This window comes from Siphateles boraxobius, unplaced genomic scaffold, assembly GCF_051911475.1.
Source record: "Siphateles boraxobius isolate OS27281-9 unplaced genomic scaffold, OSU_SipBor_1 33, whole genome shotgun sequence".
Lineage (NCBI taxonomy): Eukaryota > Metazoa > Chordata > Actinopteri > Cypriniformes > Leuciscidae > Siphateles > Siphateles boraxobius.
The window spans coordinates 10,666,771-10,675,113 of NW_027508953.1; positions in this window are offsets into that span (position 1 = coordinate 10,666,771).

The window sequence follows — 8,343 nt, forward strand, 5'->3', positions numbered from 1 at the left end:
TCTTCTCCTTAATCTATATTTGTTTGGGTTAATAATTATGTTTCCCTCATTTGAGAGGAAAAATTTGGAGGAAGTTTTTAGTCGGAATTGTGTAACAAATAAAGTGTCATTTAAAATTGCTCACAGAATATATCCAGTAAAAGCACATTGGAGCGTTTTTATCTGGATATTGATTCCAATTGCTCTTTTTGCAATTGTGAAAGAGTGCACTTATTTTTTGAATGTCCCTGTTCATGAATCTTTTGTATGAGATGTCTCAATTTCAAGGTGTTAAAATGAACTACAACCTAGTCTTAATTAATATGACTTCTCCAAAAGAAAAATATATGTTATCGATTTGTTTTTGTTATTAGGAAAAATGTATATTCATCAAACTAAATGGAGTAACTCAAAACCCAAGTTTGCTCAATTTAAAGCAGCCTTTAAAATGCATTGAGTCTGTAAGTTTTTTAAAAAAAATCGAAAAGCCCAAAGATCTGTATCTCTGCTAAATGAATTTGACATATTTGTGATGCCCTTTATTTTTAAGTGTCTTTTTTCTTGTTTGTTTCTTTTTATTTAAATTATAGTTTTTCTAGTTATACTTACCAAATGTGAAAATGTGTAAAAGAAATGTGTCCAAATTCTGTAATTTTGAAAATTCAACAAAAAAAAACCTAACATTATATATATATATTGCTTTGCACTTTCTAATTTTGTGCCAATGTCTACATGGACGAGCTTTTGCCATCTACTGGATGTGCTTCACTATTATGGCGGCCGGAATGTCCAAAAATAGCGACTCACTCATCTACATTGACCTAATATTATAATAAAATCTTTTCAAATACTGTGATGGTGCAATAACTAACTACATTCAGTAAAGTTTCTAATTTATGTGTTGTAATTGTCATTTATTCGGAACCAATATTCCCATCAGTGTTCTGTAAGCTGTAGCCTAATTAAATCAGCATATTTGTACATGGCCTATTAAATTGATTCTCATGTCATTTTTTTAACCTTTATAAAGGCAATTTCCCCCTAACCTTAGACTGTCATCTTTCATGTCAAATTCGTACATTTTATCAATACATACAATTACAATAATAAGCCACTGTGCTTTTACAAATCACTCCGTATCAACGAAAATCTTTTTTTTTTTCACTGGAGAGAAAACAGAATCTGCATCAGGAGGTGGCATTTAGATGTATGAAATTGAATATACAAATATGCAAAACAAGCATGAAAAACATTGTTTAACCACTTTACAATAAATACCTGACTGTAAAGCTTTTGTGGATAAAATGTAATTACATTTTAGACGCAAGTCATTGGGTAAATCTAGACTTGGTCATTTCATGTCCCACCTATGAAATTTCAAATAATCTATGAATAATATACAAAAAATGCAGTCACTATGTAAAAAACACTTGTCCTGAGACTAAATATAAATAGACTTGAAGATTTTTTTTTTGCAAAAATATTATTGGAAATAAAAAAAAAGTCTCTACCCACTTAAGTGCCATTTTTCTCTTGTCCCTTCTAGATGACGAAATTGAATGTTAAATACAACTGTTAAAATACATTTTAAATATCCATTTTTTGTATGATTTTGTTTATATATGCCTCTTTTAATTGTTAAATTTTTTTTAAATGATAGAAATATTTCAAATAATAGAAATGTTGCAATAAATTTATGTCCCACAACATACGTGAAACCCTGTTACCGAAACATATTTATCCTGGCAGAAGAAAAAAAAAGTGAGTGACATGATTCACAGAAAATGACATCATTAAGCAGTTTGCCGCCAGAATGGGTAGAACAAAGATATGTTCTCCTTTCGATTTTTCATATTATTCTACAACTTTTAGCCTTGATTGAATGTGTCACTTTAACCAATGCAACCCTGTTACACTTATTATCAGAATAAGACAAATTAATTTAAAGGTTTTCTTCTTTTTTACGTAAGTAAGTTTATCCTAAAGGTGACAGTTAGAGCTAGCTAAACAGCTAGCTTCTATTCATGAGAAAAAGCTAACATTAGCATTAATTTGCAACCCTGTTACCATAATTAGAGTAACAGGGTTGAATCTCCTTCAATCCACTCATAAGAGACAATCTATTATCAATAGTTCAGCTAAATAATTAATATAATTTGTGTTCCTGAGCATATGTCACATGATTCACCTGATCTTTAATCAAAAGCAATGTATCTATCCAACCCCTGTAACTTTTTGCAACCCTGTTACTTCAATTTCAACCCTGTTACACTGTAAAAAATTCACCTGTATATTTACAGTAAAGTACTGGCAGCTGTGGTTCCAGCGCTTTACCGCAATTTTACAGTTTCAACAATGCTGTAATTTCACAGTAAAGTACTGGCAGCTGTGGTTCCAGCGCTTTACCGTAATTTAACAGTTTCAACAATGCTGTAATTTTACCGTAAAGTAATGGCAGCTGTGGTTCCAGCCCTTCACCGTAATTTTACAGTTTTTAATTTTACGGCTGTGCTGTAATTTCACAAAGTCAAAAATAGTCACTCAATGGAAAAAAAAAAGACAAAATAGATTATGGTACAGTACATTGTTTGCCTTTTATTTAAAACAGGTAACAGGTTTTAACAATACATTAACAGTATTTAAGGGAAAAAAGTCACAGAAAATACATTTTAAAATTCAATGAGAGGAACCAGTAGGAAAAACAAAAACCTTACAAAGAGGCAAAAAAAAAACCCCGAACAAACAAAAAACTAAAACCAGCCAACATGTTACATCAACAACCAGGCCTGAGAGGAAGTCGGGGTCTGAGAGTAAAACATTGAGAACCAATGGATGAAAAATCCTTGATAGAGGCAAAACAAAAACAAAAAAAACTGCCAAAACATCCCAAACCTGCTTTTGAAAGATCTGGCCTGAGAGGAAGTCCAGATCTGAGAGGACATAATCACGAGAACCAATGGGTGAAAAAACGTAAGAAGAGGCAAAAAACAGCCAACACGTCCCCCATCAGCTTTTGACACATCTGGTCTGAGAGGAAATCCAGGTCTGAGAGGAAAGAAAATCAAGAAAATCTTAGTAGTAAAATAAAGCACATGGAAAAAACTAGTGATCACATACTCAGCGAACACTTTTAAAAGAGACATAAAATGATGATGTTAATTAGTTAACTAATTCTTTTGACACTTAAAAAACAACACAACGACCCCAGTGGATGAATGAATGTCTTCTGAATCTGAAGCCAAACGATAGATGTGTGTAATAAAAATATTAATATTTTTAACTCTTTTTATTTTTGTGTAAAAAAAAACAAAAAAATGTAAATACTAAATGAACTCTAAATCATTACTTCTGATCTACTGTCATAAGATTGTACACCAGGGAAATGGTAACGTGACGTAAGTAAATTGTGAAGCTAATGTGTCAGTAACCCTTGCTTCTGTTACATTTCGAATAACAAATGCACAAATGATAATGCATGATTGTGCACAAAGTTTGCAAGTATACATGGCGTGAAACTCACCAAAGATTAGGGCAAGCTGTCTCAGTAAAACATTTACATCAAGTGAATGATTCTATAGGACAAAAAGAATAAAATAATTATTTCGAAATCTTTAACCAAGCAAATAAATTCGACGTCAGAGCACGGAGAACATTGAATAGTGAAATGCCTCAGCTGTTGAGAACTGTCTGTCTGACGTGTTTCGCGCCGTCAAGAATATCCGTCTCTGCCTTGTCTTTCAAAAACAACCTCTTTGACTTAAAGGCACACTATGAAAGAATTTTAGGCGTGAACCTGAGACCCGCTGTGACAGCTGCTGTCAAACTAGCTAAAATGGAGTGACGCAAGTAGCTTTGCAACAGAGCAGTCATTTGAAGTCGAGAACTTTTCTCCCCCACCTTCACCTGAAGTGGAGGAGGGTGAATTGTCTGTGGACACCAGCTCAAACTGCGGTCTTGACTCCCGCATCGCGATCGGCATCCGATTATTCTTATATTCAGTCATTTTGAGGAATTTTTTTCCAGGATCATTATTAGTATTACGTTCAATATATTTTGCTGCTATGTGAAAAAAATAATCAGCAAATCGCGCCGGCGCGTTTGTCGACACCAGAGGATTAACTTTAGCCTAATAAGAAGGAACACAAATTGTGATTAAAAACATATGCTCACTCACATCATGACGCCGCTGCGGTGGTGGAGTTCATGCAGGAAGAGGTATGAAGAGCAGCGTTTGGCAGCGCGAGCTGTGTGTAGAAGCCCATTTCCTCCTCCATTGCGTTGGAGAAGCAATCCCATGTAAAATGCAGGTTGTAAACTGGAGCGATAGGCGAGATTAACTACCTAGGCTACACGAAATTATCTAAATAACAATATAAATGCTATGCTAACTAGATGCTAATATATACAGTATCTATCCTGATCGTTTTCAATACTTGTAATTCCAACTCCTGACTCGCGCTACAGTAGTTTTTTTGACGGAACCAGATGGTTTTATACCAGGGGCTGCCAAAGGGCGTGGTGAGCTCGCACCAAGGGCGTGCCCGAGTGACGTCAGAGAGTATTCTACGTCAGAGAGTACCCCTACTGCAGGAGCTTTCCGTTTAACCTGAAGAGGGCAGCACTCAGACGTTTTTACACCATATATTTGAAAATTAAAACACTTTATACCCAAATGTCAAAAAATATACTTGAATCAATGAACATCATTTATGAAGCTCCATTCTTACAGATAATTAACTAAAAAAAAGTTGTTTTAGTGTTTGGTTACCCTTTAAGCACAGTCAAAAATACCTCGTGAAAAATACGATTTTACAGGTTGGAAATAACATAATAGAATAACAGCAAAGAAACAACCTTACCTTGAACAGTGTCCTTCTTTAAGACAGCCTAGAGGAGTGTTGCGAAACAATTCTGCTTTCTGTTCGAAAATAGACTGCGTTGAAGATGCCTCGCCCCCACATGCTATTTTTTACAGTCCAAGACTGTTTTTTCCAGGAACAAACTGGTTTACACATAAATGCTGTAAATTTATTCAAGTAATTAATTTATAGAACATATATTTTCTATAAATTAATTACTTGAATAAATTTACAAACATTACATTTTTGTACAGTCTATAGACTGTAAATTTACAGGATTAAACTGTTTATTGAAATAACAGTATTTTACTGTTGGAAATTGGCTGTATTTTTACAGCAATTTTTAACAGTGTACCATATCATTTTTATTAAAATAATCATAAATTACTTTTTTAGCTCACAGGGGCTTGAGTTATAATGAGCAAATACTTGAAAATATATACTGAATTCAGTCAAATTAAACATGTCACAGTTTAAAACTTGGCAAAGATGGAACTCAAAAGTTACTGAAATTAATTTAAATCAAGTGATATTTGAAATTAAATAGTTATATTGTGACTTTCTTTACTTAATGGCATAAATATACTTTTTTCAGGTTCCTGAGTATTGGTAGCAGGGTTGTGCCGAGCACACAAAAAAAATAATAATATAAAAAGTGTGCATTTGATACCTGAGCTGGACAAATCAAATTATGTATTGGTATATTGCCTGTTTTTATGAAATACATAATAAAAAATAGTAAAATAAAGGTCCAATTTTTCAAAATTATGGATGCCTAAATTGTCCTCCAATTCTGGAATGACCCAATTAGTCTTATTTTTGGACCTTCCGGCCCATACATTGCCATTTCGTCCATTATGAGTATACAGAGTGTTTCCTGTCCCTAGGCCTTTGCTGCAGATGTTTTGGTTTGGAGAGAAGCCAGTTTCTCTTCACTGAATCCAGAATCTCTTACGTTGCTGCTGTACCATCTCCTTATCGAGTATGGGTAAGGTAACCCCATTAAGTCAACAGTCTCTCTGACATAATTGTATGCCTTAGCTGAATAGAATTGTGAGTGCGAACGACTTAAGAGCTGGGTTGTATTATGAAATAGGACCTTTCTTTCTCTTCAGAATGTGAGCACATCAGGACAGTTTTCAAGCATAAATGATCCATTCTCTGTCATTATGAATTTTTTTTGTGCTTCTATTATTTTTATGGTAGGCCTATTTTCTGATTGTCTTAAGCAATTTTCCAGTGATGGCCTGGACTTCCAAAGCTGTCCTCATTGGTTTTTGGAGCATGATTGTGGTGACTTTCGTGTGTCAAAAGTCCTCACTGTAAGGACACTGTCCTTGGTTTCCCTTAACACGGGGGTCTTTCTGTGGATATATTCAAAAACAAGGTTTTTGTTTTTAGAAATTATTTTCTCATTCTCTGTTATATAGGCTGAAGTTGAAACTGATGGGGAAGAATGCACCACCTTAATGGGTGAGCTTGTTGGGCGAGTGCCCAGAATACTATACAGGTCGTGATAAAAATGACGTGTCCTTCGCATTTGTCGATGCACCACTTTTTCTCATGGCATGGCGCACCGTTGTATATTGCTGTCGCAGTTTCTTTATCTTCAGGTGGCATTGCTCTCCTGTCCTCTCATACCCCCTCTCTCTCATCCTCTCTGAAAATACTTGGAAAGTGTTTGTATTTTTGTGCGCTTTTTTCCACTTGACTTCTTATGTCATCAGACCATATTTCAATTAAAAACTTTGTCGCCTCCTCTGCCCATGTGCTACCACGGCTCATTTTTCCTTCTATCTTCTGTCTTCTTCGGCTACACGGGAACCACCGGAACTTCCTGTACATTTTCTGAAAGCCAGAATCATACAGAAAATGCTTTCACAGAAACGAACCAAACCTTTTTTCAGTTTGATGCAGACCAAGACTCCCTCTTTTCATCGGACCAAATTTCGTCCGTTTGGTCCGGACCATGGTCTGGGGGAGGTTTCACACCTCTAATTTTGATCCAGATCAAACTGAAAAGTCCGAAAATCCGGACCAAACAAGTTAGGTGTGAAAGGGCCTTAAATTAAGGTGAATGGCACCAAAGAGGCAACCCTACTCTAGAGTTCCAGCCAAAGGGCCAAATTGATGTCTGCCATTTGGGTAAGTAATTGACACAGACATTGAAAGCTTTCATAGAACTAAAGCCTGTTTTATGCTTCTGCATCGAATTGACGGCGTACCCCGCAGACCCCTCTGCGTCGCCGCGAACCCCTCCGCCGTAGCTCGACGTGCACCTACAAAAAATTGTAACTACGCGTCGAGGCGACGCAGACCACAAGGGCTGTGATTGGTCAGATGCACCGCGATGCAACTCAACCTGACGCAGAACCATAAAACGGCAACGACGCCGTAGGAGTGACGGCATAGCTACGCCGTGGAGTTGACGCAGAAGCATAATGAGGCCTTAAAGGGTAGTTTTAAAAAAAGACTTTATAAATTACTTTAATCCGCAGAATGCAAAAGGAAAATTGTTGGTCATTTCCATGCAGTGGATGGGTATTGGCTTTTGCGTCAAATCAGATTGCAAAAGAGGCCCGTTCAACTTGTACCACATTCCAAAACTTCCGAAGCCTTTGTGGGAAGTAATTTTTCACTTTGAAAAGTAAGTATGTGGACATCATGACGTTTGGTCATGAGACTAGCTAGAAAACATCATTGGTTCATTCCCATTACAAACAAACTGAGATATTGCTTTTTTCCCCCTTCCATTTATCATTCACTTTTGTTATATGGCACAAAAAAAAACTATGAATACTATTTAAAATGTTGTATTTTGTTAAACAAAAAGAGACCATCTAAAAGCATCCGATGGTGTCACTATGAGACACTTTTTTTGTCGAGACTTAACTCTTGCCTTGTAGAAGAAAAAACAACAAATTTGCACATAAATTACTAAAATCACATCCTTTGATTAACTTTAGGCTGTACAGCGGGAGCTCTTTGAGCTCTATAGCCCTCTGTCGGTAAGGAATAGAAATATGGCCCCGCAAACACTTCAATGTAGAATGCAATGAATCCACTCATTGCAGATCAGTGGTTGGCACGGCATGGGGTGAATAAACAATGATATATAATTTAGTTTTTTTCGTATGAATTAATACTGTATACATCTTTAGGACAAGTTCAGCAGAAAATAACATGCTTTGATAAATCATAAGATAAAAAGACATAATTATGAAAAAAGTCAAAATTATGAGATACTAAGTATTAATTATGATCTAAAAACTGGGAATTATTTCAGAAAAAGAAGAAATTTCAACATACTAAGTCATAATTGAGACGGTTGAAACGGACAAGTAGAAATTTAGCCATAATTATGACCATTTCAATTATGCAAAAAGTCAAATATACATCAATTTTATCTCATAATTTGGCTTTATCTCATAAGGCTATGACATATGATTTAACAAAGCATGCTTTTTTCTTGTGTGGCAGGAAGTAAATACGCATCAAGCTAAAG